At 49.8% G+C, this 11513-nt stretch overlaps 1 long non-coding RNA gene across 1 annotated transcript; it reads left to right on the top strand.

Annotated features, from left to right (window-relative positions):
* Positions 1-6508: 6508 nt before the first annotated feature.
* On the top strand, positions 6509-11058 carry LOC147736979 (uncharacterized). Its single transcript, XR_015308374.1, has 5 exons — positions 6509-6581; positions 9476-9575; positions 9786-9885; positions 10155-10233; positions 10827-11058. It is a non-coding gene; the product is annotated as an uncharacterized LOC147736979 (long non-coding RNA).
* The last annotated feature ends 455 nt before the right edge of the window (positions 11059-11513 follow it).

The following is an 11513-nucleotide window of genomic DNA, read 5'->3' on the forward strand; positions in this document are numbered from 1 at the left end:
CGGAGGTTGAGCTGGTTCTGGGGGGACGGCACGGTCGGTGTCTTCGACTGGGGCGACCGGGGGAGGAGGCGCCGGCCATTCGGGTTCCTCCGGTCGGGGATTGGCACGGGCGGCCATGGACCGGGTGGTGACGCACGCCCAGTCCGGGATGCCTAACATCCCCAGGTGTTCTCTTCGTTCTACGGCTGCCCACGGAGAGCTTTCAAGGTCATTTCCCAGGAGGCAGTCTACGGGGGCATCATCTCGGACCGTCACTTTCAACATGCCGGAGACCCCTCCCCATTCGAAAGGGACGCAGGCCATCCGACACAGACTTTCCGAGTTATCGGCTGAACGGACAGGGCAGAGAATGTTTGGTAGGAACTGTTCTGGGGTCACCAGGTGACAGCGGACGGCTGTTACACTGGCCCCGGTGTCACGGAGGGCTTCGGCCTGGCGTCCATTGATGCTCACCCATTGGCTGTATTTCCGGGTGTTAGCGGGTAGGGGGACCCGCGGGACCATGTCTTTCCCCCCTACGCATGCTAGAGCCATGGCGGCTGGCTCCCATTCTTGATGCTCTTGCTCATATTCTTCCTGCTCCTCGGAGATCTGTTCTTCCCCCAGGGCAGCAGCGGCCACTTGGCGGGGTCTTGGGCTCTGGTACTGTGGGCAATTTGGGTCGTTTGCATAGTGGCCGACTCGTTGGCATCGGTGACACGTGACATTGGCTCTGTATCCCGGTCGCGCCGGGGTGCTGCCCCGGTTGGCCGGGGGGGTGGTGCTGGTAGCGGGGGCGACCGGAGCGTTGTCTCTTCCTCGTCCTTGGCCCCCTCCTCCTCCTCGGGGACGGTGCTGACCGTTGTTGTTCCGGTTCTGTTCATAGGATCCATTTCGGCCCCCTCTGGTGATTTCCCACCGGTCAGCCTCGGCTGCGAGCTGCCGTGGATCAGTCAATTTGCTGTCGAGGAGGTGCTGCCGGAGCTCAATGAAGCAATTGTTTGATAGATGCTCCCACACCATGAGGTTGAATAGTTGTTCGTAAGTTGTGACATTGCTTCCTTTGATCCAGCCCTCGAAGGCTCGGCTAAAATAGTTCACTTAGTCCACCCAAGTTGTACCCGGGATGCGGGTGCAGTCTCGGAACCTCTGACGGTACATCTCGGGTGTGAGCCCATAGCGGGTGAGGAGGGCAGCTTTCATGTGGTCATAGGAGGTCATCTGATGGTCCGGGAGCTGTAGCAGGGCATCGCGGCCCTCATTGAGGAATCTCCCCCATAGACCGGCTCCCCAGTCGCTTCGATCGATCCGGTGGGCGGTCATAGCGATTTCGTAGGCCTTGAACCATTGCTGGATGTCGTCCTCTCGGAAGTATTCTCGAACGACATCCTTGGGGATGTGTACCTTCTTATCTGTTGTCCCTGGGGTGTGGGGTTGCTCGGGCACCCCTAATTCTTTGTTCTGCTTGCGTAAGTCTATCTCAGCTAATTTGCGCTCGTGTTCATATGCCAGTCTCTTTTCCTCGAGCTCCCTTTGTCTCTGTTTTTCCTCCCTTTCTTCTCGGAGACGCAGGTGCTCTAAGCTCAGTTTTTGTTCGGCCAACTTAAGTTCAACATCCATTTTGAGCCGGGCCATTTCTAGTTCATGTAGTCGTGTTCTTTCTCGTTCCTGGATCTCGTCTTGCGAGAGACCCGTTCTTCGCTCCTCGGGGGCCGTGGTGTTTTTTTCTACTGCTGCGATGTTTTGGTCGGTGGTTCCGACGGCCCCGGTTTCTGCCCAGGACTCTAGGGCATGCTTGAAATCGTCTTTGGTACTTAGACCGGTGGTAGCGATACCTAGTTCGATGCAGAATTGTTTTAATTCACGATGGCTGTACTCGTCCAATTTCTCCATCTGAAATTTCTCGGTGGATCCGCTTTCTTTGGTTGTCATCGTGATTTCGTCGTGGGGTGAGCTACTTTCTGTACGATTATGCGGTGATTCGGATCGCGCCGCTGGCCACCAATGTTAGACGGACCGGGAGGGTCGGCCGAGGATAAGGGGAGAGGTCTCCGGGGAGAGCCGTCTCCAGCGATCGTACAGACAAGTAACTTCCCCCCCACAGACGGACACCACACCAGGATAAGGTTTAACGATACTTTATAAGCAATTCTTTAAGTATGGTAAAATGATACAAGGAGGTCTGGACTCAGGGGTCCCCTCGATTCTGGTTTCTGGATTGGGAAAAGGGGTAGCGGGACAGTCTTGTTACCAATAGATGAAAATAGCTCTCAATCCTCGAGCTCGGCGTTCTAGATGATCGGGCCGCGGCGGAGCCAGCAGGTCCCGAGATGGATGAAGGAAGCGACGGTCCGCGGCGGAGCCAGCAGGTCCCGATGAAGATGGTGGTTACAAACGGTCCGCAGCCACGCCAGCAGGTCCCGACGACGATGAAGGTTACGAAGGTTGCGGCAGCGCCAGCAGGCAGGACGATAGTTCACACGGCAGGGCTACGGCAGCGCCAGTAGTCCGTCAAGGATGAGTTCTTCTCTGCGTCTCTCGACTCCAGGATACAACTGTCTTCCTGCTCTGGAGCTGCCCCAGTTATAGGGCTGGTGCCCTTTGATGTCCGGACCCTCGCACTTGGAGGTCGGGGGGTCCGGGATGAAGGAGTCCAGACACCCAGCAGGGGGGTGGAGCCAGCGCCCGGGGAGGTTGTGGGCGAGCGGTACCTGGCGGGGGAGAGCCATCGACACCTCTTTCTCCCATTGACCTGCCAAGTAGTCCGCTCACCTCCTGGGTGGATGGTGGTGCCGGGATGTCTGAGGCCTGGCCAGGCCCAGGGTTGGGGTCGATCGGGGGCCACGCGGCCTCGTGGTGGAGTGTCCAAGATGGCGCCCAGGCTGGGCGCGCGGGCCGGTAGTGGATCGGGCCCACGAGGTCGATATGTTCAGAGGCAAGGGTCCCGGAGGGGACGGAAAACGTGAAGTGGTGGTGTGTGACACTTGAGGGACCGGGCTCGGGCCTGGTCGGGCAGAGGGGGAGCGGCCCTTCACGTGGCCTGTCCAACAGACGTCATCTCAGCGTCGGGGAGCTGTAGCAGGGCATCTCTTCCTTCGTTGACGAATCTCCCCCACAAACCCGGTCCCCCAGTCTTTTCGTGGGACACGGTGGGAGATCATGGCTAAACCATTGTTGGATGTCGTCGTTCTTGTAGTACTCTCGGACGACATCTTTGGGGATGTGGAGCTTGGTGTCCGTAGAGGGAGTGGAGCTCTGGTTCTCGGAGACGCCGAGGTCCCTGTTTTGTTTTCTAATTTCTAATTCTTTTAAACCGCGCTCGTGTTCGTACGTGAGCTTCTTCTCCTCCAGCTCCCTCTGGCTTCTTTTCTCTTCCCGTTCTCCCTGCAATCGTAAGTGTTCAAGGGCTATCTTTTTTTCCGCTAGTTTCAGTTCCCCGTCTAAGCGGAGTCTAGCCAGTTCCAACTCGTGGAGCCGGCTTCTTTCTCGTTCTCGGGCCTCCTCAGGAGAGAGGCCCGTGTTTCTTTCTTCCTCGGGGGTTGCAATGGTTTCTGTGGTCGCATGTTTTCGTTTTGGGGTGGTGATGCTCCCGTCTCCACCCACGTTTGCAAAGCGTGCTTGAGATCCTCTTTGGTACTTAGTCCCGTGGTAGCGATACCCAAGTCTATGCAGAATTGCTTCAATTCCTTGTGACTGTACTCTTCCAGCCGCTCCATCTGGAATTTTGTGGTTGTTCCGGTTTCTTTTGTCGTCATGGTCGCTGTGTGTTCTTCGTTTGTAGTGGGACGAGTTACTCTCCGTACGATTTGCGTTGGCTCGAATCGCGCCGCTGGCTACCAATGTTAGACGGGAAACCTGAGGGTCGGCCGAGCAAGGGGGAAAGGCCTCCTGGCGAGGGTCCTCTCCTCAGATCGTACGGACAAGCAACCACCCCCCCACAGATGGACACCACACAAAGATAGGTTCTCAACACTTTTATCAGTATTCTTAGGCAGGTTATCGTAACGATACAGGAGGAACAGGATACTGAGATCCCTTCAATTCTAGTCTCTGTGGGAAGGGGGTAGCGGGACAGTCTCGGTACCGGTCTGGTACAGGGGAATCAGGTGGACAGCTCTCAATCCTCGAGCTGGAAGATTCTCTAGAAGGGGCCGCGGCAGCGCCAGCAGGCCTTCGAGGATGGTTCACGAAGATGAGCCGCGGCAGCGCCAGCAGGCCTTCACGGATGGTTCACGAAGATGAGCGGCAGCAGCGCCAGCAGGACTCCAAGGATGGTTCACGAAGATGAGCCGCGGCAGCGCCAGCAGGACTCCAAGGATGGTTCACGAAGATGAGCCGCGGCTGCGCCAGCAGGCCTTCAAGGATGGTTCACGAAGATGAGCCGCGGCAGCGCCAGCAGGCCTTCAAGGATGGTTCATGAAGATGAGCCGCGGCAGCGCCAGCAGGTCTTCAAGGGTGGTTCACGAAGAGGAGCCGCGGCAGCGCCAGCAGGCCTCCAAGGATGAGTTTGTCTCGGTGTCTCTCGACTCCAGGATACAACTGCCTTCCTGCTCTGGAGCTGCCCCAGTTATAGGTCTGGCGCCCTTTGATGTCCGGACCCTCGCACTTGGAGGTCGGGGGTCCGGGATGAGGGACTCCAGACACCCAGTGGGGGGGGGTGGAGCCAGCGCCCAGGGAGGCCGGGGGTGATCGAAACCAGGCGGATGGGGGACCATCGAAACTCCTTCTCCCATTGACTCGCCAAGTGGTCTCTTTACCCCCTGGGTGGATGGTGGTGCCTCAATGTTGGGGCTTGGCTGGGCCTGAGGCTGAGGTCGACCCAAGGCCACGAGGCCTGGTCATGGAGGGTCTAAGATGGCGGCTGGGCCGGAGACGGTGGTCCGGGAAAAGGGTCCGGGCCAGCCGAGAAGGTTGCGGATGTAAGTTTGAGTTCCGTCGGGGAAGAGCAGGTGGCGGCCCGGAGGGGCGGAAGGTGCAGCTCTTGTCCGGGGAACAGGGGCAGTGGTAGTCTGGGACCCGCCATGCGGGAGGGGTCGGACCACGCCACGAGGCCGGGTCCAACACTACATAGATGATTTTTTTTTCATTTGGACTTCAGAAACAGAATCGCTCTCTACTTTTGTGTCTTGGCTAAATCTATGTGATGACAATATACATTTTACTGCCACATCAAGCCAAACACAGGTAGAATTTTTATATATTAACATCATCAGCGAAAACAACCACCTCCATGTAGATTTGTATGTGAAGCCAACTGCTCGCAATGCACTTTTACATTACACTAGCTACCACCCAAAAACCCAAAAATCAAGCATTCCGTTTGGTCAGTTCCTTCGAGTACGAAGGAACTGCTCTTCTGTGATAGACTTTGACAAGAGGGTAGCCGAGATGAAAAACAAATTCATATCTCGAGGATACCCTAAGCGACTAGTCCTTGACTCCTACAAAAGAGCAAGGTTCTTTGATTGACAACATCTATTAACATCCCGCACCAAAGAACCTAACTCTAAGAGGGTCTTTGTAACAAGGCATTCAACCATGAATGCAAAACTTCAACAAATAGTCTTCTCAAATTGGCACATTCTGAACGCCACTAAACCTAAAGAACACCAGCTCCCCAAGCCAGTCTTTGCATACAGGAAAAACAAAAATCTAAAAGACTTAGTTGTACGGTCAAGAATGGAACCTAAACACAACTCTGCAACGCAAAGAGCTCTAACTGGCATGACCCCCGTTGTAGGCAACTACAAACGTCTTACATGCACTGCTTGTGATGTTGCTATAGAGACTAAGGAATGGACCTTCAATAACAGACCACTCATATCCCAAACTTTGACCAACTGCAAAACCACAAATGTGGTCTACCTTCTACTATGCCCTTGCGGTTTGGGGTATGTTGGTGAAACCGCCCGCATGATGTCAACCCGCCTATCAGAACACAGATCAGCCATTCGAACTGGAAAGATGCAGGCTCCTCTGGTCAAACACTATCTGGAGGCCAAACACAATCCTAATGACATACATTGGTACATCCTAGAAAAAATACGTAAATCATCAGGTTCACAAAGTACACAAGTACGTAAATGTAGAGAAGTGTACTGGATTTTCACTTTGGACACGTACATCAAAGGGATGAACAACGAAATACCCTGGGATTAGGTCCTTAAATATAATTATGGCTAAATTATCGTTTTGCCATCATTACTATCCTTGCTACATAGCTCTTCAATTTCATATACACCATATTACTACACCATCTGGTTAGCTTTTTATATATCATATATTCCCCTGCCCCCACCCACCCCGCCCCGCCAGCCCTTCCTCGCCACCCCAGATCACTCATCCTTCCCTGCCCACTGACATTATCTGTTCCAACATGTCTGCCACGTTTCGTGTAACCAGCTATACTATCTCACACAGTCCCTTCTCTACCTCTATCACGGAATTCGTGTAATAGAATTCCTGTCCGCCCATTGGCCCAATCACGTAAGCAACATGCCTTTATAAACACCGGCTACTTCCTGGTAATCCCCGATCGGGTCCGACCCATTGAGATACCGGAAGACTCCACCATTGGAAGGCAGGCGGGACCTCTTTTCAAGGTTTATTTATTTATTTATTTATTTATTTATGCATTTTTATATAGCGCGGACTTTACCCGAAGGCGTCAGAGCGCTTCACATTAGGAACAGAAATGAAACATAATGAGAAACATTACAAAAGAGCAGATTACAAAAGCAAACGTTACTTACATAGGGTAATAGTGACAATTGTAAGCAAACAAAATAAATGAGGTAGTAAAAATTGTGAGCCACCAAAATTACATGAGGTAGTAAAGGTAAAAGTGACAATTGTGAGCAAACAAAATACTTGAGGTAGTAGTAAAAATTGTGAGCAACCAAAAATACATGAGGTAGTAAAGGTAATAGTGATAATTGTGAGCAAACAAAATACTTGAGGTAGTAGTAAAAATTGTGAGCAACCAAAAATACATGAGGTAGTCAAAAGTGCACAAGAGGAAAGTGACAAGTGTGTAGTTATAAGAGAAAACAGAGTATAATTTGAGGTATAATACTGCAATAAATGCTAGGCACACGAACAAGCGTTACGTAGGCAAGGTGGCACTTGTGCAAGTATTCAAAGGTAAAAACATGTGAGAGGTAGCAGCCGTGTGTTACAAGGGCAAAGTGGTGTGTGCATGTTACAAAAGGGCACTGAACACAAGAACATGGAGAATACTGCGAAAAGGCAGACACTCCAACCACAGGACAAACACTGGGAAGACACTTCCATGGTCATGGAAAGTAGAAAATATCAGTAGTGGGAAGTCTTCCTCCAAATAGCAAGAGGACGTGAATTACTTTTGGAGGTGTCTCTGGAGGAGGAGAGCTTTGAGGTCCCTTTTGAAGGCCTGGGAGGAGGCGGTGGTCCGGAGCTGAGGCGGAAACGAGTTCCAGATTCTCACTGCATTGCCTGAAAAGGATTGGGCCATTGTTCTTTCCTTCTTGAAAGTGGGAGGTTCAAGCAGTAGATTCTCCGCATTGCGTGAAGGTCTAGAGCCTCCAGAGAGTTTCAGTTTATTTGCCAGGTAGCGGGGAGAGGAGGAGTGCAAGGCTTTGTGGGTGATACAAGCGGTCTTGTAGATAGCTCTAGCTTCGAAGGGAAGCCAGCGGAGGGTGGATAACATCGGTGTGATGTGATCGCTTCTTTTGGCCCCATAAATGAAACGAGCTGCTGAATGGAAGACAGACTTAAGTGGGGACAGGTGAGATTTGGGGAGGCCAGTAAGAAGAGAATTGCAATAGTCTAGTCTGGAGAGGACCAGCGATTGCACCAGGGTTATAAGGTCATGCTCCGGGAAGAAGCGACGTTTTCCCCAAAGAAGGCGCAGTTGGTAGCGAGCAGATTTTGCAATAGAATTGATGTGGGGAGTTAGATTGAGATTTTTGTCTAGAATGACACCAAGGGATTTTGCGCTGTCGACAATGATGGGTTTATTGTTAAGTAGATTCATCTGATCCATCCATGATTGAACCGGGGGAGGAGAGAGTGAGGAGGAGAAGAGGAGGAATTCAGTTTTGGAGGGATTCAGAATCAGTTGATGAGATGACATCCAATTTTGAATGGAGTCGAGAGTGGAGCTTAGGATGGAGAGGTCATGAGTGGAGGCAACCTTGAGGTAGAGTTGAGTGTCATCTGCATAGAGATGATAGTGAATCCCGGATTTGCTTAGGAGGTTTCCCAGTGGTTCTAAGTAGAGATTGAACAATGTGGGTGCAAGTATAGAGCCTTGGGGAACACCTTGACCCACCGCCACAGGAGAAGAAAGACTGTTCGCTATTTTGATCATTTGAGATCTGTCAGAGAGGAAGGATGCAAACCATTTAAGCACAGTGCCCTCCAAGCCCATTCTCTGTTGAAGAATATTGAGGAGGGTGTTGTGATTAACAGTGTCGAAGGCTGCGGAAAGGTCAAGGAGAATTAGCAGACAGGACCCCCCTGAGTCGAGTATCCTCAGCGCATCATCAACCACTTGCAGTAGGGCTGTTTCAGTGCTGCAGTTTTGGATGAAGCCGGACTGACAATTGTCAAGAAGATCATTGTCCTTGATATGACGAGAGAGTTGTTTGGCTACACATCTTTCCGTGATCTTCGCAAGAAAGGGAAGGTTGGTGATGGGGCGGAAGTTGTTGAGGTCACTCGCATCAGCAGTGGGCTTTTTCAGCAGAGGGGTGACCTGCCCAGTTTTGAAGGAGACAGGAAGGGATCCTTGCCAGAGGGAGATATTGATCAGAGTGGACCAATAGGAGAGGGAATGGGTATAGAAGTCAAAGGCAATGGCACTGGGAATAGGGTCAAGAGAATGGTTGGAGGGCTTTGTTTCGCGTATGCACTTGAGAAGGGCATCTTCAGATATGGGGTCAAAGCTCTGCCAAATGGTTAAGGATTTGCGCTCCTCTGGAGGTGTAGGATGAGCAACCTGATCCACAAGTGATTTCACCTTTTCATCAAAGAAAACAGCGAACTCCGCTGCTCTCTTTGTAGAATCCTCCACCTTGGAGGTTGGGGGAGAGCAGCTTGGAGTCTTGATGAGATCGAATAGTTTTTTGGGTCTATTTTTGGCGGAATCAAGGAGGGTTTTGAAGTGCGTCGCTTTCTCAAGGAAGATGTGCTTGTGGTATTTGGATCTTGCTGTGCGAAGCAAGGCTAAATTGTCAGTGGAAGGCAATTGCCTCCATTGCTTCTCCAGGACTCTTAGCTGCTTCCTTTCCTCATAAAGGGATTTGTTGAACCAAGGTGCTGAGGGAGTGGGCCTTATCCTTTTGCTTTTAAGTGGAGCGACGTTATTAATTTCAGCTGCAAGAACTGTGAGGTAACTTTACCCGTGTCTGCATTGACACGCCGCAGCCCCTTAGCCCCTTGGCCTCCACGTTATGCAGCTTATATCGAAGCTTCGCTTCACCAATGCCCTGTTTATTACCTCCTTGGCTTCCAGATCACCTTAGTATGGACACCGTCTTGGATGTACCGTACTGAAAGAAGTACCCGACCCTCAGACCCCCATTACAAATATATTTGACGGACTGCCTAAACAGGTATTACTGCTGCTCTCCGTCTCTGTTCCACTATTACAGACTTACACTGTCTGGTTGTATTCCGACCCCACAAACCGTCCGTTTTTTCCTTCCCCCCTCTCTCCCCCCCTTTCTTTTTTTCCCCCTCAAACCCCCCCCTTCCCTTCCCTTTCCATTCGCCTTCCCCGCTCTCTGATTAACGCACGCTCGTATATCTGTCTTGGCCCACAGGTACTTTAATCATTTCCCCTGCAATCCCCTTTCCTTCCTGGGCAGTTCCCGACAACGCTAAACCTTCCTCATTGGCAATTGCGACGGACTACTGATGCAGGTATTTATTTAAGATACAAGTCCCTTCTGCCAATCAAACCAATTAGAACTCTACGCTTTAGCGCAATATCTTTACATTAATCCTTTCCTTCTTTGCTAGAATCACCCTTAACTCAATCGGTCTCTTGTGGACCACCGTTTATTGGCAATTGCGACGGACTTCTGATGCAGGTATTTATTTAAGATATAAGTCCCCTCTGCAAAATAAAGTAATTAGAACTCTACGCTTTAGCGCAATATCTTTACATCAATCCTTTTCTTCTTTGCTAGAATCACCCTTAACTCAATCGGTCTCTTGTGAACTAATGTGACCCGAGGCTTATACGACATTGTATCCGATTACACAAAGGTACACACATAGTCCTGATACCTTATTTGTTTGTTTTTTACTTAACATTTTCCCTCCTATGTCTACCCATAGTAGCCATCCCTATTAGTCCCATATCTTTATCATAATTTTGATTTTAACATATCCCTCACTTTCATCCCAGTGTCCAGATAGAAGACACACTTATAGGACTTTTAGACTCTGTTCCTACGACCAATCTGTGTAAACAACCAGTCAGGTTACCTAATATGTTGCCTACATTCATGTACAGACAGCCAGGATGTGCACATTGTTCTGTATATATCTTCTGTGTATATCTATGCATAGACAGCCAGATTGTACACTATGTTGTATATATCCACGTAGATACCCACATGTATAGCCAGTTAGGATGTACACTCGTCTGTACATATTTATGTACAATCAGTCAGGATGGGCACCTTGTTTTGTATGTAGATTTGTAGATAGCAGGACAGGCTCAAGTACTTTCAGGACATTTTCGCCTGTGTTTTTAACCACAAAATTGTATATATTGCACTGTATGTTTTTGAGCACATTTATGATTAGGACAACACACTGACACTGACATGTAATGTATTTTTTTGTTTGCATAGGTTCATTTGGAAATTTCATGGCTTCCTGATGAAGGCCCTCAGCCGAAACGCGCGTAGTTGTTACATCTAGCCATGTTTTTAGATCGCAAATGATCAGTTTGTATAGCACTACTATTACAGTCTCCAGACAATGAAATGTTATAAAATGTATTGAAAAACGGAAAAGAACAAAACAGTATAGCATACTATATATGTAGATTAATCATCACATGTACAGAGGAGACATTAAAATGTGTGCTTTTTAATTATAAAGAAATCTCTAAATAAAATAAAACATATATTTTTGTACCATGCATGTTGTTTAACTAGATTTATTACTGTCTGATGTCACGTTATGTCCATTAGTTAAAAATTGTTCCTAATTATCTGTTCTTCCAACCCTCTCACATAAAACCAAGCGCTCTGCCTTCAGGATTGTCAAGGCCTGCCATAGGAGTGACTTATAGGTTAATATGTGTGTATATATATATATACCAAGGCCTCTGTGTAGGCCGAAACGTTATGCTGGCGTGGTGTGCTGAGGAATAAAGAAACTCACCTGCACTCTGGGTCTTCCGTGTTTTTCCTGTTAGATGGTCAAGTATTCAAGTCTGTCGCAGTAAAGGCGCAAGTGCGGAAATATATATATATATATATGTATACTATATCCCAGTAAGGGGTGCTAACACCACCTTACCCATGCCGCAG

The sequence above is a fragment of the Lissotriton vulgaris genome, chromosome 1_1 (assembly GCF_964263255.1).
Source record: "Lissotriton vulgaris chromosome 1_1, aLisVul1.2, whole genome shotgun sequence".
In the NCBI taxonomy this organism is placed as follows: Eukaryota; Metazoa; Chordata; class Amphibia; order Caudata; family Salamandridae; genus Lissotriton; species Lissotriton vulgaris.